This window comes from Marmota marmota, unplaced genomic scaffold (genome assembly GCF_001458135.2).
Source record: "Marmota marmota marmota unplaced genomic scaffold, marMar, whole genome shotgun sequence".
NCBI classification, from domain to species: domain Eukaryota; kingdom Metazoa; phylum Chordata; class Mammalia; order Rodentia; family Sciuridae; genus Marmota; species Marmota marmota.
In genome coordinates this window covers 12,964,064-12,990,990 of record NW_026000261.1, presented here as the reverse complement: position 1 = coordinate 12,990,990, position 26,927 = coordinate 12,964,064, and the positions used below count along the sequence as shown (strand labels likewise).

Genomic DNA, 26,927 nt, shown 5'->3' with positions numbered 1-26,927 from the left:
AAATTTTGAATTGAGAAGTATTTCCTTTCTCTAATCTGCCATCTTCTGTGGGTAAATTTTTAAAATTATTGGTTCAATTTTATCAACTGTTATTGATCTGTTTAGATTTTTTTCATTCCTTTGATTCAATTTTGATCATTTTTACCTATATTCCCTGATAGCTATTTCCTAGATTTTTTCAATTTATTTGAATACAATTTTTTTTTCAATAATTCCTGGTGGTCTTCTGGATTTTAATGTTATCTGTTTTAACATCTTCATTTTTGTCTCCAATTCCATGAATTTAGTTAGTTCTCTCTCTTCTCTCTCTCTCTCTCTCTCTCTCTCTGTGTGTCCTTCTCTCTCTCTTTTTCTCTCTCTCTCCTTCTTTCTTTCAATTGTTTGGCTAGGAGATAATCAATTTTTGTCTTTTCAAAGAACCAACTCTTACTTTGATTTTAAAAAATTTCTCTAGTAGTCTTTACTTCACTAATTTCAGCTCTGAACTTTATGATATCTTCCCTTTTATAGCTTTTGAGTTTGGGTTGTTCTTGTTTTTACTAAGATTGTGAAACCCACCATTTATTTATATATTTTGATTATTTAAGATTGTTCTTTTGTTTTAAAATGTAAACATTTGTTAATGTAAACTTTCCTTTTAGAACTTTGTTGTATCCTACACATTCTGGTAAGTTGTATTTCCATTTTCATTTGATTATATTGGTCTTTAATTTATCTCCTAATTTCTTCATTGACCCATTCATCAAAGTTTTATTGTGTAATTTCTATTGGTTTGGATAAATTTCTGTGGTTTCTATTGCTGTTGTTTTCAGTTTCATTATGACCCAATAAGAGGCAATAAATTATTTGAATTTTTCATATTTTCTGGGATGTGTTTTGTCGCCTAACATATGATCTCTTGTGCAAAGAATAATTTTTATTCTACTGTTAATGTGGAATATTGTGTAGATATTTATTAAGCCCATTTTTTCCTTTTAACAGGTTTCATGCCCTTTATTTTTCTTGTATAAAAACCCCTATGTTGTAGCCAAAGCTGGAGCCTGAGTCCACTGTACAGAGACTCTGTTGTGAGTTTTCACAAAATAGTGAATTCTTGATATGGAGACTTGGTGAACACAGTCTCTTTCCAGAGATTGGGGGCAAATAATCATACGTCTTGGTTATGGCATCAAAGGTGGCCTTGGCAAAATTGCCCAAAGTGGCAGTCCAGCCCCTGGCAAAAGTGTAGCAGTCATCAATACCAGCCATCAATAGCACCTTCTTGGGAATAGGGGCTGAGACATGCCAGTGCTTCGGGCAGTGATGAGCCACACCAGCACAGAATCACAATGTCTTGTCACCTAGCAAGCAACAGTGTGGGGCTTGTCAATCTTCTTCCCCCAATAGCCTCTCTGCACAGAAACAATGGAGAGGTTGGTCAAATTGATGACCACTTGGATAGCAGTGGCTAGCTCCTGGGAGAACTTCACTCCCAGTCAAATGTGGCCATTATATTCCCTGATAGATACAAATGCCTTGAACCTGGGTTAATTTTTTTGCATTGCTACTATGTGATTAGCTTATCAAAATAAAACTTGAAACTATTTGATAGTATCATACGAAATTTTAAAAGTGAATTTTTTTATCAAGTGGACATTTTAATATTAAATCTTATAATCTACCTTTCCTCTTGGAAGGACAAAATATTACAGATTTATCATTTAATAAGATAAACAGACACAAGTGTAATGTAATGCACATATAAGATGAAAATAAATATTCACAAACATACTGCAGAGTTTGTTTCTTACTGATTATATATTTACATATCTTCCTAAATGGATAGGGAAAATCAATATCTGCATAAAGCTAACAAGCTTGTGCAATATATTATACTTAGTTTTTTTTTTTAGTATTCATAATTTGTTAACTGTCTCTTCATTTTCAGTGAGATTTTTATGTTCAGTTTTTGTTCACCTTATTTTGTCATATAAAAATTTTATTTTCTATATTGATTCTGAATATTAAAATGATTTATTTTTACTACATCTATATATATTTATATCTATATATATCTATATCTATATATATATTTCAAGAGCCTTTTTTTTTTTTGCCTTGCTGCTTGCTGTTGAATTGAAAGCTCATAAGTTTGAGGTTGAAAGTCAAACGAATTTGCACTTACAATATTTTTTTTAAGACTAATATAATCTGGGATGACTTTATATTTATTATCAAGCACACTACTCAATAGAATTTAAAAATAGGGATTTTGTTTCTATTCATATGCAAATAATGACATATTCAATAACTGGTATTAACTTGCTTTACTGCATGTGTTTACCTAAACTGTACACATTTAAATCATTTATACATTATATAATGATTTTTATATCACAATATCCTTACTGATGATGAAATATTGAATATCTCAAGAAATATTTCCATTTTGGGGCTAATTAATCAGTCTTCTCTGATTAATTTATTTTTAAAGTGAGTGCATACTTCAGAAATATAAATGTAAATTTTTACTTATTTAATGACACTAAAATCTTGCAAAATTATGTAAAGATAGAAAGTAACCTAAGATTATATATTGAAATATGAAGATAGTTCTTATGGATGAGGTAATAATGATCAGTTAATATTTTAAAGGCTTGTGCTAGGATTGTGGCTCAGTGGTCAAGCACTGGCCTAGCATCCATGAGGCAACTGGGTGTGATCCTCAATGCCACATAAAAATAAAATAAATATATTATGCTCACTGAAAACTAAAAAAAAATAGATATTAAAAATATTTCAAAGGCTTAAACAAAATATTAATTAATACTTGGATAAAATTTTAAAATAAAGTCAAGCTAAAGAAAACAATCTATTGTCACCTTTAAATTAAAATTATCACTGATATTAATATGTTGCTACCTATCTACTCCAAGTTAAAAGTGTGAAATTTTACATTTTGCTTTTCAGGATTCAAAATTTGTTTTGGATATTTGTATTTTAGAACAAAAATATTTGTATCTAAAGTTTTGGCTGCTTTATGAAATATTGCCCTCAGTACATAATTTATATGTATTATTCATTGCTGGTTTATTAAACTATTTATAAATAGAATAAAAAACCCATTTCATTATCTATCTATCTATCTATCTATCTATCTATCTATATATCTATATCAGATAGATAATGTATAGTCTTGTCTACTGGATGTCACTAATATATTCTTAAAAATATTACCCTTTATCCAAAATTTTTAATCAGTATAAAGAATTTTGGAGGGACTGTAATTTTTTTACCTAACTAGCTCACAAATTAGTCTGTCATAATTTTATAGATATTGGAAGAAGATACAAGACATCTGAGACATAAACAAAGGACTTTTTACATAGAGTTATAACAGTAGCAAGAGCATGAGCAATTTCTTGAGTTAGTTCTTTGAACCTCAGTTCCCACTAAGGAATACAAAGAGAACTAGATAATGCTTTTATTTACAATGGGATGTTTTATAGCAAAGATATATATATATATATATATATATATATATATATATATATACACACATATATATGTATATATATATATACATATATATGTATATATATACATATATACATACATATATATATACATATATATGTGTGTGTGTGTGAGTATATATATATATAAAATTAGTTGTACTTGAACACAAAGCCTTTATTTTTTTTTATTTATTTTAGTGATGCTGAGGATAGAATCCAGTGCCTTGCACATGCTAGACAAGCTCTCTACTGCTGAGCCACAACCTCAGCCCCAGGAAAGTTATTTTATGTCTGGAAAATTCAAACATTCTTATATTCCACAGAAAAGCGGTACATTTATCTTCCAAGTCTCTTCATTATATAACAATTCTTATTTTTTTTTAAAGAGAGAGAGAGAGAGAGAATTTTTTTAATATTTATTTTTTAGTTTTTGGCAGACACAACATCTTTGTTTGTATGTGGTGCTGAGGATAGAACCCGGGCCGCACGCATGCCAGGCAAGCGCGCTACCGCTTGAGCCACATCCCCAGCCCCTTATCTAACTCTCAGTAGTACCCACTGCACTGTAAGAATGCAAAGTCTGGAAGAACAGGGAAGTTTATGCCTTTAGAAAAGTTCTTATCCAATGGAGAATGGGAACAGAAGGATAAATTTTTCACACTTCAGAAGAAAATTCAGAGAAATTTGTATGATTCTCCCCTGATGAATCAAGTTCCTATTCCCTTTGTAATGCTCCAGGAGGAGTTTATTCTCAAAATGAAGTGGAGAACATATACCAGCAGCAAGGGTGTAAGTATATGTTAACATCAATTTTTAGGGAATTGGGTTAGCAGGGCTGGACTCTATGTCTGAGTGGGAAAATATTTACAGAAATGAAGTCACTCTTTTGTCATACAGTATTCTTTTCAAATATATACTTTTAAAAATTATTAGTTGACACAGTAATTATACATATTTATGGAATGCAGTGTAACATTTCAATATGGATATAATATGTAATGGTCAGATCAGGGTAATTTGTTCATCCATCTCCTCAAACAATTAATATTTATTTGTTTGACACATTAAAAATCCTTTCTACTAGTTATTTTGAAATAAGGCTATATCTAATACCCTAGAAGGAATGCCTGGAACATACCTTAATATGGTGATGGAAGGACTTCTTGATGACTGAACATAATCATTGCATAAATAAGCTAAAAATGCTGGAACTGTCTTAGAAGATTAAGAAAGAAAATATAGGACTCAGGGAAGTATACATATCAGAATGGATTAAATAAACCAGTTCAGAGAAATTAGCAGCTGACCAGTTTCCTTAAAGACCCAGAAAACGAACATACAAAACGTCTTTCAGAACAGCAAAAAAGGAATATAGCAATATTAAGCAAACTGTCATTTCTGAGACTCTTTAATGGATACTTGACCCCAGTGAGAGTGGATGCTAAGAAATGTGGCCTCCCCCCCCCCCTTTTTTTCCACTAAAAATGATAGGTTTCTGGAAAATTAGAGACTACATGTGGACATTGTACTATCAGAGGCTAGGAAAGCTTAACTACCATGAAACCCAGAGTGACAACAAAAGCACACTGGCCTACAGATATTTATGGCAATGGAAAATAGACCTAAGCATGAGATAAATAAGCAGCCAACTCAGGTGTTGTTTGATTGGTCTAATCACATAAAATCAAAAACTGGAATGCAGAAGGCTTATGTCAACCACCAAAGTGGAAAATCACAATCACTTACAGTGCCTAGAGACTAAAACAGTTCTTGGATCCTACGCCCATTATTTGAATGGAAGTCTACCTCTGCTTGAATAAAGGTAGTGACATTGTATTTTACATATTTTAATAAATACTTCCTCATTCCTTCCTCAAAGGAACACATATCTAAAATGAACAAATAAAAAATATAATCATGCTAAAAAATATAATTAAGAGCAAGGTAAATTACCCATTCCTTTTGAGGCCTACAATATAAAGATCTAAGCTGACACTGAAACCTGGAACCCCAATTTCCATTACAATTATTCATGTAGAGTGGAGCATGGAGTTATAAAAGTTAGGTGTCCAAATTTGTTTTACAATGAACTTGATATTTCCATGGACACACTACTGGTCATTTATCCAGTATCCACACGCAAAATTGAGATTAATATACTTAGCAGCTGACAGAAATCTCATATCATTTCCTTGAATTTCTCAAACTGCTTCCCTTGTGTGATAAAGTAAATCAGGACCAATAGTAAATACACAGTAAAATTTCAGAGGTATATGCCACCCTCCAGTTTTAAATGATATAAAACTGATAGACCCCACTATTTAGCTATATAATCAGTTTATTCACTTTTTTGCCCCTTATAAAAACCAGATAGTGGTTGACAGATGATGACATACCACAAAACACTTAATAATGTTGTAGTCTCAACTGCACACCTGTGCTAGAGATGAAACACTGAATAAGATTAAAATGGACTCTGGCACATGGTGGCAACTACTCAGAAGTCGGATGTACTTACTTTTCAGTTTTTATTAATGGAAGGGATAAAACTAGATTACTATTATTTGAAAAAGGCAACAGTACATATGTATTGTATTTGTTTGGGTGTATTTAACTACATCATTCTTATAATATAATTCAAAAGGGATTTTGGTGATTTTAGTATGACAAAATAAGCATAGCATTTGGTAGGCCTATTTGGATTTTGAAGACAACATACACCACAATTAGGCTTATGGATAAAACACATGGATAAAACACATTAATCAGGTTGTCTTGTAGGTGTTTGGCTTTGAAAGGGACTCAGAAGAATAGACATTTTAATAGAAGATCCATAATATAACACAAGTTGGCCTGGAACTTTGTTATGATTTTTATTAGGTGTCCCCCCAAAAGTTCATGTGTAAGACAATGGAAGAAGGTTTCAATGTGGAATGATTGGGTTATGAGAGTATGAAATCAATAAGTGAATCAATCCCCTGATATGGATTAACTAAGTGGTAACTGAAAGCAAGTAGGGTGTGGCTGGAGGCAGTGTGTCATTGGGGGCGTGCCATTTGGGTATATATTTGTGATTTGAGCTTAGTCTCTTTCTTCTTCCTGAAGCCATGTCCCTATCTGCTTTTTTACACCACACTCTTGCTATGATGTTCTGCCTTGCCTTTATCCCTGAGGAATGGAGTTGAGTATCTAGAGCCCCCAAATAAAGTTTTCCTCTTTTGATTTTGTTGTCAGGTCTTTTGTTCACATTAGATAAAGAAGTGAGGAAAACATACTTGGATCATATGATTCTGTTAATCTAATGGCCCTAGGATGAACCATCATGGAGAAAAGACTGTGAACTATCCTATAATAAGCAAATAGAACAGTTACAGTGCATAATCCTCAGATTCCAGAGAAAGATTCTGACTTATAAAACAAAGAACTGCTTTGTAATTGAAAGCAGCTATGTTACAAACAGAGTGCCTGACCACAAGGCATCAACCATGAGTTCATTATTTTAAGTTGAACGTTGTCAGGTTAATTAAGCTATAATATCTTAGGAGCATATAAATAATCTATTTTAATATTATAGCAGCAAACCATGGTATATTCAATATTGATTTGGGCAGTTCTAGAAGACAAAAACACGTTACCTGAATAGGTAACCTCGAGCTACTTGCCACCTCCCTGAGTGTGATCTCAGGTTCAGTTTACACTAAAAGTTACTATCTTAAGAATTTCTTCTAAGTTGTTCCTGTTGTTAACATATGATGCATACAAGTGTAACCTATAAGGATGGAAGGAGTTGAATTGCCTGTGATTTACCCTCAAAAACTGGAGGATGGAAGACAGGAGATAAAAGTTCAATCTTCTAATCTTTCAAGGGACATTTCTAGAAGACATTCTATTATTTTCTTTGTATGTGGTGGTACATGTGGTTATCTTGATAATACAAATATATATGTATGTGTGTTTCATTTTTGTTTATTTGTTTATATTACATTCTTGTCTTATATTCCTTGCAACTAAATCTTTGTTGGTTGATGTGATTTGGGAAGACTTCTGTATGATATAAGACAACTAGATATATTGAAATTATTACGAAATATAATGAGGAATGGAAAAGGAATATGTGAGATTGTTTGAAAATATGCCTAATATAACTCCTATCCAATTCATTCCTTTGGATAATCTTCCTTTTTACACATAGAGCTTAGCCATTGTTCTTACTATAGTAGCCAGATCATTAGAAGAAAAAAAAAAACAATGTAATCAGATGTTTGGAATAGCTAGTCTACTCCTGTATAAAAATAATTCATAATAATTAATTATGCAGTAATTGATAAATGTCAGAAAATCTGTCAATGCATCCTATATCATTTTAGGATTTCTTTTTTCATAAAGGATACCACAGAAAAAGTTAAGAGATAATAGAATAGGAGATGATATTTCCAAATTCTATAACAGAAAAGTGCAAATATTATGTTTGATGAATAATTTTGGAACTCACTGAAAACATTATCATCATAAAAAAAGAAAATTGAGCAATGGATATTAGCCTTTTATAGCAAGATACTTGTGAATAGTGCTAGTTTCCATCTAGAATGCCCCCCCCCCATATGTTAAACACTTGGTCTCCACAGAGATGCTACTGGGAAATGATGTAGTATTTACCAGGGAGGGCCTTGTTAGGGGTTTTTAGGCCACTGAGGTATGCACAGTATAGAACTCTAGTCCTGCTTCTTTCCTCTTTTGCTTCCTAGGCATGAAGTGAACAGTTTGCATCACTATGCTTTTTCCACCATTGCCATCCGGCATGCTCATCAGAGGCCCCAAACAGTGAGTCTGTCCTACCATGAGCTATAACTTCAAAAACAGTAAAACTTTACTTTTTACAAGTTAATGATCTCAAGTATTTTATTATAGTGGTGGAAATCTGACAACTGCAAAAGGTTACAAATATCTGATGATAAGCTCAAAAACTAAAAGCTGAAAAAAAGCCTAGGTATCCATCAATTGGAGAATAAATAAGCAAAATATAGATCTGTATTTCATATACATTTTACTCAGTTTTGTGCTAGTGTAACAGGATACTTGAGATTTGATAATTTATATCAAAAATAAATCTATTTCTCATATTTCTCAACTCCCGGAAAATTCCCAAATATACACTTTTAATATCTACAGAAAATGAATCCTACATTGACCATTTGATAATTTGTATTCCAACCAATATCATAGTAAAAAAAAAAAGCCTTTCATGATTGACGATCTGGTAATTTTGTATACTGTCTCATTTCTATGAACATTTCTAACTTTAATTTTATTCCTTTCAGCTATAAAATAACACAAATTATTTTCTTAACAATTTTTTGGGGGCTGGGGTTGTGGCTCAGAGGTAGAGTGCTCACCTACCATGCATGGGGCACTGGGTTCAATCCTCAGAACCACATAACAATAAAATGAAGATGTTGTATCCAACTGTAACTAAAAAATAAATATTTAAAAAATCGGGGGGGGGGCTGGGATAAGCTGTAGAGTCTGCCGCGCGACCAGCACGCAAGCTTCATAAAAGAGGTTCAAAGCATAGAAATTAACTAGTGAGTTTTAAAATTAAAGAGACATACTCTCATTACCTTCAATGCCTAGCTCCCGCCTCCAGTCACCTAATGCAGTGCCAAGGTTTACACAAGAGGCGAGAGAGAGAGAGAGAGAGAGAGAGAGAGAGAGAGAGAGCGCACGCCAGGGAGTGAGCTTTTATTGGGGAACAAAAAATTCAAGGGAAAATCCCATCCAATGAAGGTCAAGGGGGGCAGCATTCCAAGGTCAGGGTCAGTGATTAGTCTTCGGGTCAGTGGCCAGGCACACCTCCACACAGACAAGCCCTTGTACCTGGGACAGGGTGGGGAAGGCTCTGACACAGTTGTCTAAGCACCTCTCACCCAGCCAGGGAGGTAACTCAATGGCTTCCCACAGTAGAGCTCTCACCTAGCATGTGCAAAGCGCTGGGTTTGATCCTCAGCACCACATAAAAAATAAATAACATAAAGCTGTTGTGTCCAACTACAACTAAAAATATATTTAAAAAAAATGTTTCTGCTTCTTTTATTTCAGTGCCATGTAGATTGTTTTTCAATATAGATTGCTTAGAAAATGAGCTTCATCTGTATCAAAATATGCTAATGTTCCTAGTTCAGGCAACTCTCCCTACCTCGGAGACTACAGAATAAATCCTTTAAGAGGTAAATGTCTCTCCTCCAGATTATTGTTCTCCTGAGAATTCTGAATCTTTTTTTTTTTTTAAAGGAATAAGGTGGGGATTACATGCTTTCCTGGAATGAAAGCACTAGAGATATCTGGGTTGCAAAAATAAAAATAAGGAATATGGATTGCAGGCCATGGGGAAGGTTGACTAGTCCCTCCCTAGACATGGTCCCCCTCAGATAGATTCTGGACCAAGCCAGTATACTCAAGTTGCAGGCCAGAGACACACCTCCAGATTTGTAAAAACAGTGGTGGTAGGGATTGGGCAACCCTCATTAAGACATCTTCTTTCTTTTTGTTTCCAGATGGGTTCCAACTCTTCCAAAATCCCACAAGGCTCATCTCTCTCCTATCTGCTCAAAAAAATGGTATAATTTGGACACCCCAATTAAAGAGAACATCTTTGATCTTCTTTTGCATTGATGCCTGGCTTCAGTTGAGTAGACCCTAAATTTTAGTACTATTCAGCAATTAGAACTTTTCTGTAAATAGGAGGACAAATGAAGTTCTGTATGTTCAATTGTTCTTTTATCTGAGAGATATAAAATTTCATTTTGAACTAGCAAAGGATTGCAAGCTTGACACTTTGACTCTAGCAGCAGTCTGTTGCTCTAAGCCAGACATCAAATCCCAGAACAGAAAAACTTATTGACAGAGGAAAGGGGACTTTTACCAGATAAACAGAAAATCCCCTCAGCCCCATCTGAAGGAAAAGTAGGTGATAAGACTGCTTCCCTTTTATATCCCAATTTAAAAGGATTGGATCCTGCCCTATTTATCCAGGGACATACTTCACCTGTGATCCCAGAGTTACTAGTAAATCTGCTGTTCAGGGCATGTTTCCTCTCAGGGCAATGTGAGGGAGAGGGAGGACCTGAAATAGTACATTTCCCTTTTTCATTAACTTCATTAAAGGACCTAAGAAATTCTTAGGGATCTACAGTGAAAACCCAGAACAATATCTTCAAAATTTCCGTCAGTTATCAAATCTTTATGACTTAGCATGGAAAGATATTATGTTGCTTTTAAGTATAACTTCTTTGGGGAAAAAAGGAGGTCTTAAAAAAGGCTATTAAAACAGAAGACAACTGCTATACTACAGTGGGAGGGAAAGTAACCATGGCAGACAAGAGTTGGGACATCCTCACGGAGAGTCAGGCAGTTCCCCTTACTGAATCAACCCGGGATGTTGACATAGACAAAGATAAATGGGATGAATGTCACTTTATATACTATGTGTTAGAAGGATTGAGGAGGGCCCAAGTTAAGTCTTTCAATTATGCCCAGATTGCCACTGTAATTAAAGAGGAAAAGTAGCCACCTGTAACCTTTCTACAGAGGCTCCAGGAGACCATTACCAAACACACTAATATTGAGCCAGGGTCACAGATAGAAGAAATCATCCTTAAACATAAATTTTTGGCCAAATATGTCCCAGACATATGGAAGAGGCTCCAAAAACTAGCTGCATTACCAAACAAATCTTTGACCAACTAGTCCTAGCAGCTACAATAATCTTTTATAATAGGGACCTAGAAAAGGAGAATTAAAAAAAAAGAAGTGTGTCACATTAGATTGGGTAGAGAGAAGTGATGGGAGGGGAGGGGAGGGGAAGTGGGGAATGGAAGGACAGCAGAATAAAATAGACATTATTATTGCTGTCTGTATGTACATGACTGCATGACCAATGTGATTCTGCAACCTGTACACTCAGAAAAATGAGAAATTATACCCCATCTGATTCAAATGTATGATATGTCAAGGTCATTGTACTGTCATGTGTAACTAATTAAAACAAATTAAAAAAAAAAAACAAAAACAAAGACATGAAGTATTGATTGCAGCCATGTGAGAATTTGACCAGGAGTACTCCTTCATCTCCTGTTTCTCTTGTAAAAAGAAAGACATATCAAAAAGAATAGTAACCAGAGGCATCAAACACCTATTGGACTGCCTCCTGGACCTTCTCCTTTGTGTCAGGGAAAACACTGGAAGACTAGATGTCCTTGGAACCTGAAGGGATCAAGGCCATCTTCTTCAAGTTCCCAATGACATATCCCAAGGGTTTCCTTTATGGCTCCCATAACTGAAGTCCAACTTGAGAAGCCCTGGGTAAACTTGCTTGTGTAAAGGCACCAGATAAATTTCCTTCTCAATATGTGAGCTGCTGCTTCCCACTTGTCCTAGACCTTCCTCAGAATCATATCCCAGTTACTCCAATGATGCCCCTTGTCAGCCAGAAATAGCTAGAGTAGTCATTGCCCCAACTCTCAACAGTATATGGAATATACAGTGAGGGGAGTATTTAGATAGGTATAAAAGGGCTTAGGCAGCCAGGTCAAAATAGTAAGTGAGGAGGTTGGGGGCAGGGTCAGAACAAAGGATCAAGGAGAGGGTCTTCTGATGAGGTCAACTTCCTGCTTGACAAAAGTGATTGTGAACACAAGCAGGGGAACCAATCAGAAAGATACTTCTGTACTCATGCTCCAAAGATGGGGGCCCAACATAAAAACCAAAACAGATGCATGGACAGAAGGGTCAACAATCAATAATAGTGGGAAATGTATGAACAGGGGAGGCAATAAGGAAAGGAAGATATTGCAGAGACCATAAAAATGACAAACCAAACTCCCCACTGGATTCCCAGATCCAGGGCCCCTTCTTTTCAAAGAAGTCTATATCTCTCTTTTGCAATAAACCTACTTCTTGCTTGCTATCCCTGTGTCCTGTTATTCAATTCTTTGCCGAAAGGAGACAATGAACCCAGCACCACTAAATGGTAACTGTTTTCATTTGTCTACATGTGTATAACCACCTTTACCAGAACCATTTGTTAAAAAAGACTGGCTTCTGGTGCTGGAGATGTGGCTCAAGTGGTAGCGCGCTCACCTAGCATGTGTGAGGCACTGAGTTCTATTCTCAGCACCACATAAAAACAAAATAAAGATATTGTGTCCACCTAAAACTAAAAAATAAATATTAAAAAAAAGACTGACTTCTTCATTGTATGTTTTCCACGATTGTATCAGTGTGGTTTTGACTTTGTATCTTCCATACCATTGATTGGCATGTCTATTTTTATATTATTAAAATGTGATTTTTGTTATTATACTTCTATAGTGTAAATTGAAATTGTGTGTAACAATGCCTCTAGTATTGTTCTTTTTGTTCAGAATTGCTTTGGCTATTTTGTGTCTTTTATTCTTCCAAATGTACTTTATAATGATTTATTTCTTTTTTTCTTATTCTTCTAGTTATGTGAGGAATATCATTGTTATTTTGGTGTATATTGTATTATATCTGCATATCACTTTCCATAACATGGTCATTTTAACAATATTAATTCTGAACATGTATCATGGAAGATGTTTACATCTTCTGGAGTTATCTTCAACTTACCAGTGTTTTAAAATTTTAACTGTAGAGATATTTCTTCTCCTGGTTTATGTTTATTTATAGATATCTTAATATTTTTGAGGCTATTGTGAATGGGACTATTTTCCTTATTTGTTTCTTGGAAGATTCCTGATTAGTATACAGAAAATTTATTGATTTTTGTGAGTTGACTCTAATGCTGGTAGTTTATTGAATTTGTTTATCAGTTTTAGAAGATTTCTGGTTTAATTTTTTGGATCTTCTGAGTATATAATCATATCATTTACAGTGATCATTTTACTTCTTCCTTTCCTTTTTGAATTACATTTATCTCCTTCTTTGCCTATATGCTTTGTTTAAATCTTTGAGTACTATATTTAGAAGGAGAGATAATAGTGGACATCCTTGTCTTGTTCATGGTTTTGGAGGAAATACCTTCAGTTTTTCCCCATTCAATATGATATTGTCTCTAGAAGTGTCAAATATAGCATTTATTATTTTGAGGTCAATTGCAAATATATTTACTTTCTTCCATTATTTTAGTTTGAACATTGCTAGAGTTTCTAAAAACCTTCTAATGAATCTATTAAGATGATCATGTGAGTTTAATATATATATATATATATATATATGGATAATTATTGATGTGTATAAGTTGACATATTCTCTATCACTGCATTGAAACCAACCTGAACATGATATGTACTCTTCTTAATGTGTTTTTGAATATGAACTGCTTATATTTATTTAGGATTTTTGAATCTATATTAATCTGGAGTATCAGTCTCTGGTAATAATTGTTCCTTATCTTTTCTTGTTATCGAGGTGATACTGATATTAATATGAACATGACATGTTAGGGAGTGTGCCCTCCATCCAATTTCTTGAAATAATTTGAGGATAATTGACATTATTTTCTTTTTAAAGTTATTGTAGACTGAAGGTGGGAATCCATCTGGTTCTGAAGTTTTCTTTGTTGGAAGTCTGTATAGTGCTTCAATTCTCATTACTTGCTATTGATATGTTAACTTTTGTATATCATACTGGTTCAGATTTTTAGGTGATATGTGTCTAGAAATTTGTTCATCATTCTAGTTTGTGTTTCATTTATTTGAATATAAATTAAAACATTCCTTAATGCTTCTCTGAATTTCAGAGATGTATGTGTTGCTATCTTCTTTTTGTCTTTAATTTTATTGATTTGGGTCTTGTATCTCTTTCTTTTAATAAGGCAATATAAATTACAAACTTGGTTAGTTTTTTGAAGAACAAACTCTGTTTGTTATATTTGCTCTCCATTGCATTAGTTTGGGCTTGTATATTAATTATGTCTTTCCTTCTACTAGTTTGTGTGTTTTTTATTTTTTTTTCTGGGACCTTGAGATGCTTCATTGTGTAATATATATATATATATATATATATATATATATATATATATATAAGCTTTTAATTTTTTTTAAAATTTATTTTATTTATTTTATTTTAATTTTTATGTAGGCACTTAAAGCTATAGTCTTTCCTCTCAAAATAACGTTCATGGAGTCCTAGAAATTATGTTGTGCTGTATCATTATTCTCACTTGATTCTAGAAATTTTGTGATTTCTCACCAGTTTCCTCTATGATACTTTCATCATTCAAAATTGTACTTTTCAACCTCCATATGTTTATTTAGTTTATATAGTTTTCCCTATTGATGTATAACTTTATCCATTATGCTCCCATAAAATGCAAGGCAATGCAGCATTGTTTTATTTACCAAGTCTTACATTGTTACCTACAATATGATCTGTTTTGGAGAAAGTATCCTGAGAAGCTGAGAATAAAGTAAATTCACCTGGTGTTTTATCAAATATTCTATAGATGTTGGTTAGGTCTGCTTGAATTATATATTTTGGTCTTACTGATTTTATGTCTGGATGATTAATCTATTGGTAAATGTGTTGAAATAACTTTGTATATTGTAGTGCTGCTTATCTGAGCCTTTATGTTTGGTAATGTTTGTTTTATTTAAACTTTATGTGAGGTATAGGTATTCACTATTGTTTTGCCATAGTGTTGAATTTTCGCCTTTTCCAGTAATACGTAAAAATTGTGTCTTCTCTCTCTTTCTTTTAATAAGGATAAGTAAATTATCAAACTTGTTTAGTTTTTTGGAGAGCATTTTAATAATCCAGTGTTCTCCACACTTCTTTTGTCTCCTATGAATAATTTTGTCTTAAAATCTGGTTTGTCAAATGTAAGTGTAGCCACTCTTGCTTGCTTACTAATTTCTTTTCCATGAAATATTCTTTCCCCTCCTTTCACTTTCAGTCTGTAGATGATATATTTCCTGCAAATAACATAAAGTTTGGTATTTAAAAAAATTGTTCTGCCTATATATGCCTTTTAACATGTCTATTAACTCCACTTTTCTGATATCTTTGTATTTACAGTTAAAAATAAGGAATTAGATGAAACATAAATGGGATAAATCTTTATAAATGTGTTGGTGGAGGAAATATCTGATTGACAAAGTTAAAAATGCAAAACTTAAACTTTTAAGTATAAATTCATATACTCTTATTTTCTTGAATTCCATAAGGTAATATATATTTTGGTGTGTGAAATGTATTTTTATAAATTGGTGAATTAAAAAAATAGTCTAAGATTGCTTTGTTTCTAGGTCTTCTCTAAATTAAGGTTACTATGAGTTAAAATTATAACAAGTGCAATTCTATATGCAAAGAATCTAAAAGAAATGTATCTGTGTTTCAATTAAAGCACTGTAAAAATCACAAATTATTTCTTCTTACTAGAGGAAAAATTGAAAGAAAATCCAGAAATTTTATAAGGATTGTTTCAGAATGTAAATTTAAGAAAGAGTCAGCAACAAGAAAAGATATATAAAAAGTTCTAAGTATGGAAATATATTTTGTTTTGAAATATTAGAAGGAAAAAAATAAAAGTTTCTGGATGAGAGTATTTTGTATGGTAAAGTAAACAAGTTGTAGCAAGTAAATTATACAAAGGTTTGTGGGGGGTAAATTCCCCCAAAATGTGTGTGATTAAATTGGCTATAATTACCCCCACAATTAGTTAAGGTTTTTAAGGGTTTCTCCTAAGATCAAATGTACTCGTATAAACCAAAATTGATTCTCTATGTATTGGAATAACAAGGGTTTCTTTTAATATTAATCTGCTCTTATCTATAAAGATAATTTTTGTCTGTTTTCTTATATAGGGAAACTAGTGTTAAAGGAATTAGTGTTTATACATCTTTGTGTAAAAAGAAAATAACAATTATTTTAGATTATAAACTACACTATGAATTCTAAATTTTTCTTTAGAAGTTAAACTTGTTAACATAAGAACATCTGTGCAATTGTGATTGTAACTATTGTTGGCTTCTTTGTATATGTAATGTATTCATGCCCTCCAAGTATACAAGTCTTTAAAATGTAAAGTTTATGAGAGCACTTTACCAAGCTGGTGTTCTTCACACTAAAGTTGTCTGATGTGACAGTCTCTTTTAAACTTATATAGAAATAACACATTTAATTGAAAATTAACTTATATCTTTTAATATTGTGTAATTGGATAAAAATACCTTGCCATCCATAAATGACATGCATACAATTTGTGTTACTCTTTACACTGGGATGAATATTTAAATGTATTGTTTGAAAGTAATACAGAACTCCTGGTTTAGTTAAAGGTCAACAGTGTGGAATATGAAAACATGTACTCACTTTTTCCACAAAAAGAAAGTAAGAAGCTCTCTTAATTTGTGTGATTCTTTTTTCAGATGTAATGTTGTATTGTGTTAACAATAATCACATAGACTCAGGAAACAATATATGTGAACTCTTCAAAAGATATTTAAGAAAGACAAATTTAACCTTCAGAAATAAAATAACTTACCTCAGGTTTGGCAAGAGGCCCCCTCACCTGAGTTAAGACTCTGCCCCTTACCTTACTCCATGTTAGAATAGTTCCAAAGTAGGTTAGACTTAAGTTCATTTAAGTATACATTCAAAAGATAGATGTTTGTTATAAACACTACTGTGATCTCAAAATAAATAAGGGATATAATATATAACTAGGTGAAATTTATAAAAATTATGTTTTTTGGTCCACAGCTATTATAAAGACTGAATATGGTTTTCCTCTTGTTAATTTCATTTTGTATTATTTTTTTGTAAAACTTTATATGTGTTGTCTGAGTTCTTTGCACAAGTACAACTTCTAGTATAACTATCTGAGTTAATTTGAGATAATAAGCCATCACTTATAAAACAGACAGAATATAAAGCTGACTTCCAGTACCAATATGGACCTCAATTAAATGTAATGCAAAAGTAACTGAGAAATTAAAGACATTAAAGTTGAAACCTAGTAATCTTATTTCAAGACTGATGAAACTGGCCTGCTAGATGTTTAAAACCAAAACTTGCAGACTAAAGTTAAGAAAATAAAAGGGCCAAGAAAAAAATAGCCATATTATGGCTCTTGTCTTCTGATGTCAGCTAGGACCAAGGGAATGATGGAACTTCTCTAAGAGCTTTGGAACTCTGGGTCACATGATCTTTCAATCAAGGAGACCAAAGGGACCCTGGAGAACAGAAAGCCAACCAGTGAACATGCTGCAACGTGAAGGATTATTGGAGAGGAAATGTCCCTAATGCTTTCAAGGGAAACCATGTGTGGTCAGAAAAACTCTTAAACACTCTGGCAGATGGTACTAGAGAAGTTAAAAGACTTCTCCTAATTTAGCAAGAGTGACCCCCTGAGGAATCTCAGTTTACTCTTAATAGTAGATAGAAACAAGGTTAATTTTGCCAAGCTTGGTCTTAAACACCTAGAAGGAGAGTTATAACCAAAGCATAGCACAGTCATACATAAACATTTAAAAGAAAAGATAATAGTTCTTTTAATGTAACTTAAGTTTTACACTTGTGTCAGCCCCACCAAAAGAAACTAAATCTGAAGGCTGTTAAGAAAAGTTTCTTAGATAAGAGTGTCTGATAACGATCAAATGAGAATGTCAAAGTCATAAGCTTTTTAAAATTCAATTTGAGAACTGCAAATCTTCCTAAATTGTCAGTCTTGATCTGTGTTTGCTCATATAACTATCTAGCCCCAATATTTAGTTCTTATATTGGTCTGAAAAATGTAATATAGCACATAAAAGTACTAACTAACTTTACTAAGAAAGCACTAAGTGACAAAGATAAAGGAATCTCTTCTAAACAGAGATACTGCCAACAGAAAGGTATTTTACAAAAATCAGATACCATTATATATCTGAACTAGACCTCATAGCAATATCTGTGACATTATAAAAACTAAATGTTGTGTATATGTTTCTAACAATTTTTCTAATGTCTCTAAAGCTTTGACTGGACTTCACTCACAGACCAGTGGCATGTGGATCCTACCTAAAGATTTAATGAGTTACCATCTTCATAGTTTATAGAGACTGGCCAATAACACTGATTGCTTTTACACTAAATGTTTGCAAAAAAAATTAATGCCTTGATGTCCTATTTGTTGTTGTCTTATCATGATTCCCACCCTATGTACAACTCATTCAGTCATACACCAAATGCCACAATGGATCTCTGGACTGCCCTGATGCAAATACCCTTAACTCTCCATGCCTCACCTGTTGGAAAAACGGGGACCTTGGGTCACTTCCCCCAACTTCTCACACTTTCAACAGTAAGTAGTCAAAATGGGTGTCCAAATATCCTAAAAGAATGTAGGGGCCCACAGTCTTTGAGTGGAAAATGTTAGGGAACAACAGATGAGGATTGTGGGAACATGAAGTTAAGATAATCATTCTATAAAATAGACCCACTGTGATAACCTCCACATGCTTTCTTTTCCAAGAGGCAACTTATCTGCCCCCTTGCCTGGCATAAATGGACAGGATATGTCATATTCTTCAGTAAAACTACCTGTTATCTGCAGGAGAAATGCAGGCATGAGATAATGTCTATGGGAGGAAACGAGGAGACCTTTGGGATCAGATCCTGAAACTCTGGGAGGTAAGAATAGTTTCTTCTAACCATAAACTTTGTAAGAATGTATGGTTAATAATCCAATTAGAGCTGGTCAGCATGGGCCAAGGTGACCTAGAGTTGCCATGGCAGTGGGTACCTGAAAATCTCATGTCATCTTGCTTTGAGTCAGAAGTCAAGAGGTAGATCTGGGAAGGACTCTATGGAAACTTCTCTGGCACAACAATAAAACTGGAGTGTAGGAGAGGCATTTTGTCCCTCTTGTCTCTGAGAAGACCCACTCTCTTCCATAAGAGTGTCTCCTTTCCCTTTTCCTGTTCCTTCAGTAAACTTATTCCTATTATTCTGAGTGCATGAAATATTTCAGACTTGATAGCAAGAATCAACGTTTGAAGGGAATGCTTTACATTGCCTCATTTTCTCGGAAAGTAACAGCTCTATAACACAATTGTTATTAATTCTGATCTCATTGTTGTTCCAAAGTTCTTGTATATTCTGTTCATGTTTCTTATTATCATATCTTTATTGCTGAGTGTTCAAGTTAACATGCCTTTTCTCCAAGACCTGAATATCTGTTTTCTATGACTTAATCTATTGGTGAGGCTTTAAACTGAGTTTCTTTCTTTTTTTTTCTTTCTTTCTTTCTGTTTTCATTTTTTTTTTCGCTACTGGGTATTGAACCCAGAAAACCTTCATCACTGAGACATATCCCAACTCTTTTTATTATGTTTTTAATTTTGAGACATGGTCTCTCTAAGTCACTAATTTGCTGAGCCTGACTTTGAATATGTGATTCTCTTGCCTCAGCCTCCTGAGCTTCTGAGATGTCAAGCATATAGCACAGCACCTGGTTCAACTGATTTCTAATTTAATTTGTAGAGTCCTTAATTTCTAGTATTTCCTTTGGTTTTTTTTTCATAATCTCTTTTGTTTTATAGAAATGGTACTTGACTACCTATATTATCTAACTTCATTCCCTAGATATTTTTGTTCAATTACCAGTTTGATTATCAACATTGTAAATTATTTGTCCAGAATTTTACCTACTTCAATATCAGTATATTCTATTCAGTTCTTTGTGTGTTATAAATCTTTCAAGGTGAGTTATTTCCTCACTTTATCCTATAGAAATAGGATATTTCTATATTGTATTTATATATTGAGATTTATCCATTTGTTGGAATGTATGTCTCCACTACTGTTTTTTTTTTTTCAATTATTCCTCAGTAGACATTTTTTAGTTTACTATGTGTCCCAAGAATATCTTCAAATCATAGGACCACTCATAATTGTCTCAATTACTTGATCAATCCCTTTGAGGCTCCGGGATGATGATCACCTTTAACTACTTCCAAACAACCTTATAATGTTAAGTTGTAAAAATGTATTAAATTTGTATTTGTGTCTCTAACAGCTCTAAAATAGAAAAGTGGTATAATATTCTAAAATAGGTTAAACTGATGTAGAGAAAGTAGAATGTTTATGCCCACATATTTTTAGGGAATAAAAATAAAGAGAAAGAGAGGTATAAAAAAGAAAAACCTGAAAAAAAAAGATGGAAAAATGGAGGTGGAGGCAGAAGGTGGAAAAAAAAGTATAACAAAAGGATTTAGGGTTTAGGGGGAAAATTAAGAAAGAGACAACAATTAAATTCAATTAACTCATTAAGAAAGAAAACAGCAACAACCAAAAAAAGCAAACAAAATAATAATAAAAAGAACAAATGAAACAAAAAATTAAATACAATGAATAAATAAAAACAAAAAAGCAAAATGTCACAAACAAAAAGAAAAAGCAACAAAATAAAAAACAGGGTGGGATGGAAGGAAGAAAGGCAAAAGAAGAAAAGCAATGAGGTTGAAAGAGAGGGAGAAAATATAGAAAAGAGCAAGAAAAAAAAAGATTAATTCCATTAAATACATTACAAATTCTTAGAAATTCACACACACACACACACACACACACAAACACAATAGATGGGTTTGTTAGCTGATGCCTACCACCAGTCATTTGGTAACCTGAGGCTACCAGGTCACAAGTGTGGTGTACTCCTTGGCATCCCAGGGAAACTCTGTCTCAAAACAAAACAAAAAAAAAAAAAGAGGAGGGTTGGGGAAGCGCTTTGTGGCAAAACATCTCTGTGTCCCTGAATTCAATCCCTGGCTCTGCAAAAAAAAAATACATATATACATATTTATGTGTATATATATTTTATATGTATACATATGTGTATATATATATATATATATATATATATATATACATATACATATTGAGAGAGAGACAGAAATCAACTATTAAAAACATACATTACCAGCCACATGGGCACACTTTTGTAATCCCAGTTACTTGAAAAGCTGAGTCAGGAATACTGCAAGTTTGAACCCAAATTAGCAATTTAGTCAGACACTATTTAAAAATAAAATCTAAAAAAGCCTGGGAGTGTGGCTCACTGGTAGAATGCCCCTGAGTTCAATCCCCAGTAACTCACTCTCTCCTCTCTCTCTCTCTCTCTCTCTCTCTCTCTCTCTCTCCCTCACTCTCTCTTGCTAGCTTACTCTTTCTTTTATTCTTTCTCTCACTCTCTCTCTGGAATCTTCCACTCCATTTTACTGAGTTTCATCTTAACTGAATTGAGATGTAGGTGACATCTAAGAGTTGAAGAGATTAAGACAGGAACTATTTAATGTAATACTTTTACAATAACTAGTATCTATTCATTTCAATGAAAACATTAAATTTCTCTTTGAAGATTGTTAGATTATAACTTTTAGTTACTGATGGGGAATATGTATAATATTCTCCATTAATAAGAGGCCTGCTATTACTCTTTCCTTGTGATACTAATAGTGACATTGCACTCTGTTGTTTAACACTTGTTTTATTATATACTCCAGTTTTTTACAATGCTAATTACCTACATAAAACCCTTTATAGGAAAGCCACACAGGATAGCCTTTAAAAGCATGGCTTTAAGAGGCATACTGACTTTATATGAACCTCAGTCTCCCAAATCTTAGGAAAGCTCTTAATTTCTAGAGACTTTAGTTTCCTCTTTGGAAAATTACAAACATAAGAGTACATATTCCATAGAGTTTCTCTGAGGATTAAATAGAACTAACCTAATTAAGAATTCAGTTGACACCACTGACAGAGTTAAAAGTTTCCGTAAATATTAGCTATTTTAATTATCATTGAATTTTTCTCTGTGAGATTTTGGGCAATCCAATATCTCAGGATTTTATTCTCCTCATCTGTAAATGGGGAACAACAACAACTAACATGTAGAGTATTTGAGGAAACTAAAGAAGAGACACATTTAAAACATAAAGAGTAAATATTCAATGCAATAATAGTATTTTGGGGGTATAAAACTGCAAGATATAGAAAAATCAACAGGAAACTCACTTATAGTGGCTAAAAGCTAGTAAAAGACATGGACACACAAAATATATTTATCTTTATTCTGCTCATTTAGGAAATCTGGTTATCAAGACTGCAAGACAATGGTGTAGGTGTGAATTATAGTGGCAAAATTGGAAATTTAGTCAAGCAAACAGACACAAAACAACTTTATAAAGCAGGATATGCTGACCAGATGATGGGGGTATGCTGATGTAGAATTTTGTTACTAATAATTCCAAAATTTCTACATTGTTTGGGTGATACAGATGGTATTCATTGAGATAAGGGAACAAGTCAAAGGTTGAACACATTTAAATTTAAGATGTAGTGGTGATATAGAGTTTAATATGATAACTAAGTCATACCTTACCTCAGACTTTCAATTGACTCAGAAAATTATTTTTATTAATAAGTGGAAACTGTAATATTCACTAACCTAGTAATATTTGCTTTGCCTAATACTGTATCTCCTTGGAGCATTCATGTTTTAAGAGTTTTATCATGTAGTTGAATGAAAAGACATTCTTTTACAAAGCAATTTCTCTGATTGATATGAAAAATACAAGATCCTAATTAGAATTAGTTATATTCCATGTATGTATACTATATCAAAATATGCTCTACTCTCATGTATATCTAAAAAGAACAAAATTTTAAAAATAGAGTACATTTTTAAAAATCATTTATTAATAATAAATATTAACAATGGAGCATGGAGCAACTAATATTTATTGAGAGATCACAACCTTCTAGGTACTATATGGACCACTGTATGGATACACTCATCATATCTGTTCTCATAGGACTAAGGGCAGACACAATTCCTTATTTTTTAGATTAGAAAATTGAACCTTAGGTTGATGAAACTTGTAAAGTCATATAATTAGAATCAGGGGCAACATTTTAATTTGGTAGCTCTCCCATAGTATGTTCTCATAATTACTCTGAAACACTAATATTTGGAATTAATTAAGAAAGAATCTCGATATTTGGAGCATTAAGTAAATAAATTTAACTTCTTAGAGGAGAGAAGTTTGATTACATTTTCACTTCTGATACATTAGCCAAGAGTCACTTTTTTGACAACTCTTTACTTCTAGAGTATCTTAGTATTATTTTCCTGCTGTATACATAATTTGTATACATAATTAATTTTCCTGTATTATACCTTCAAAATATATTGTAAAACTGATTCCATATGCCTGAGCAAATTATATTATTTTACAGTTTCTAAAGTATCTAAAAACATAAATATTATTGACTCTAATTACTATGTGTAGTACAGACAGCTCCTTTCATATTGAAAAAAAAAGATCTACTATTCTTGTATTTCCTTCAATAACATCAGTGATTATTATATTATGAAGTTAAACTCAGAGGAACTTATATTTCTACTAGGGTTTAATTTGAGTAAATTTTTATCATATTAACTTTAGGACAATAAGCTGTTCATATTATAAATCAAGATGGCTGGGCATGGCGGTGCACAACTGCAATCCCATCAAGTCAGGAGACTGAGGCAGAGGAATAGCAAGTTCAGATACAGCCTCAGCAATTTAGTAAATCTCTAAGCAAATTAGTGAGACTCTGTTTCAAAAAAAATAAAGAGGGATGGGGATATGGCTCAGTGGCTAAGTGCCATTGTGTTCAATTCTTGGAACCAAAAAAGAAAGAAACTTTTAGTGTATTTTATTTTTATTTATTTATTTATTCTTTGGTACTGGTGATTGAACTCAGGAGCACTTGGCCACTGAGTCACATCGCCAGCCCTATTTTGTATTATTTACAGACAGGGTATCGCTGAGTTGGTTAGTGTCTCACTTTTGCTGAGACTGTCTTTGAACTTGTTATCCTCCTGCCTCAGCCTCCTGAGCCACTGGGACTACACTGAGACTACAGGCATGCATTGCCATGCCCAGCACTTTTAGTGTATTTTAAAAGAAAATGTATTCACAACTGATCTTAATACTGTAAAATAAGTGAACTAATTTCTTATTTTCAGATTTAGTTTGATTCTGAAATGAAAGCACTTCTTTACTTTTTTCTGTTATTCAAGTTGTGATCAAGCAATATTATTTACCCTTTTTTTCTTGTATTAGTTGATTTTTTCTGACTAATCAATTGCAGGCCTTACCTAGTCAAACTCTAGAAAAGCCACAACTAGACCCCATCCTGCAATGTTCTTTGGGTATCTCAGTAAAATGGATAAACTTAAATGACACATAGAAAAGGAATAGTTAAGTGAATTTAAGGAAATTTTATTTTCATTTTATGATAATGGAGTAGGGAAAGAGTGAATTTAGGGGTCAGTTAGAACTGTATTGAAATTCTGGATTTATAATTAATTAACTAGGCAAACTTGGATAAGACAGTTTCTCTGATCCTCAAATCTGTTATATTTAACATAGAAATAATACTATTACATTTTATCACATTTTAAAAAAAATAAAAATAGTGTACACAAACTTCACCTGAAATAGTAATTACTAAGTAAAGGGTTTTGTTCTTGTAAAAGGGTTTGAGACAAAATATTTAAAAATGCTTATGCATTTCAGAGCAATGTTGATAAACATATTACATAAATTACTCTAAGTCTTCAAATATATATCAAGCCTAAAGCTAAACAATACTAAATTAAATTAGTCTAGAATACTTGTGTAGCTCCAAATATTCATGATAAATTTCTGATTCACATTGTAGTTGCCACTAAGACACAGATTGTAAAGTCATTTTGGCAAAGAAATATGAAATAATGACTTTGAAGGTAAATACCTACTTAAATTATATTAATTATGAAGCAGATATCATCAATAAATCAAATATTTTTTTGCTTACTTTTAATTTTTTCTGCACATTTTTAAAAAGGTTTGGCCATAATGTGCTAATCAGTTTAAATAATTAACAGACTAAAAGAATAAGTTTCCTATAATGTAAAAGCCCTGCAACTATTATTCACTGGTGGGGTATAAAGCACAAGGGTTTAAAATATCAGCAATAAAACATGGGTTTTAGTATATATCCTGGATTAATTTTAACATTTTATTTCTTCTTGTGTACAAATTAATTATATACAAATTTAAAAATTTCATTTTTATTGTAGATATTTAGGAAAGCATTCTATAATCAATCTATGATACTTAAGATTTTCCTGCTAAAGAATCTGTCTCAGTGAGAATTCATCCACTCTTTAATTTAAATAGTGATGATATTCATTTTGGCCTAATATTCTGTTAAATTGGTTGAGGAATATCTATATTGAAATCTTTTTTAGAAAAGCCATCTTCATTTTTTCTGAAATATCTTAATTTGTTTTTCCTTAGTAAGAAAATGCTGCTTCCAAGACCGACTAAAATTGTATTTGGCTATGAAGTGTTAAAATTCCCCTAACTTACATTGAAAATTTATTATACAGTTGAAAACAGTCTTTATCATCTTTATGCATTCAGTTGCAAGACTTATAGATATACCATTTTGAATTTTCATTTTGGAAATCCCTAATACCTTTTCAAAGCTTTTATTTTCCACTTAAGATGAACTATTAGTATAGAATCTGACTGTCAAAAGGAGACAAGCTACTATTTTAATGTTTACAAGGCAATCCTGAGTGGAAGCTGAAGCAACTTTTTCTTAAAAAGTTTGTGTATGATTCCAGACATACATATACATGCAATTGAAAAATAGCTGTTTAAATAAAGTGGGATATTTATATTTAAACCCACCCAACCTCTGAGAAATACTATTTCAATCCAAGCTACATGTATAATTTTCACATTATAAATTAGTATACATATTATCTGCCATATTGAAGTAGCAATGGATTGAACCACAAAAGTTGCTTATGTATTTGAATTCTATATATCTCAGACATACTTAGAAAGACAAGTTAATTTTGGTTCACAGTAAACTAGATTACATATATTTTAAAATTTTTTTGCATTTTAATAGGTATACTTATTCATAATGATAAAAGCACCAATGAATAAATAATAAAATTATCTTTCATAGCAGGGAGTCAATTCATATTATTTATAATTTTTATATAAGCAAAACAAAACAGGATGTACACACACACACATATAGTGCTGCAGTCTGGCTGGGCACAATTCAGGAGCCACTTGTCAAAAGAAACGAACTTTATTTTTAGAACACACATGCCAAACCACACAGCTCTTCAGGAAAACCTTAAGAGCCCAACTGCCACCACTGGCTTCCCACAAGCCTCTCAACCTCCCCCACTCCTCCTGCTCTTGAGGCCGATTGGCTAGATCGTGTGGGCGGAGCCAAAAAAAGTCCCCCAATGAGCAGCTCTGTGGTCTGAAAGGGCGGGGAAACAGCCCAATGAGCGTCACCACAGAGGAGCCAATCAGTTGGCAGCTAGAAGTTTGCTAGGGCTGCTGTGAG

The 26,927-nt window shown here is 32.8% G+C and overlaps 1 pseudogene; it reads right to left on the bottom strand.

Annotated features, from left to right (window-relative positions):
- Positions 1-1,016: 1,016 nt before the first annotated feature.
- LOC107152466 overlaps positions 1,017-26,927 on the bottom strand; it is a 50,876-nt pseudogene continuing 24,965 nt past the window's right edge.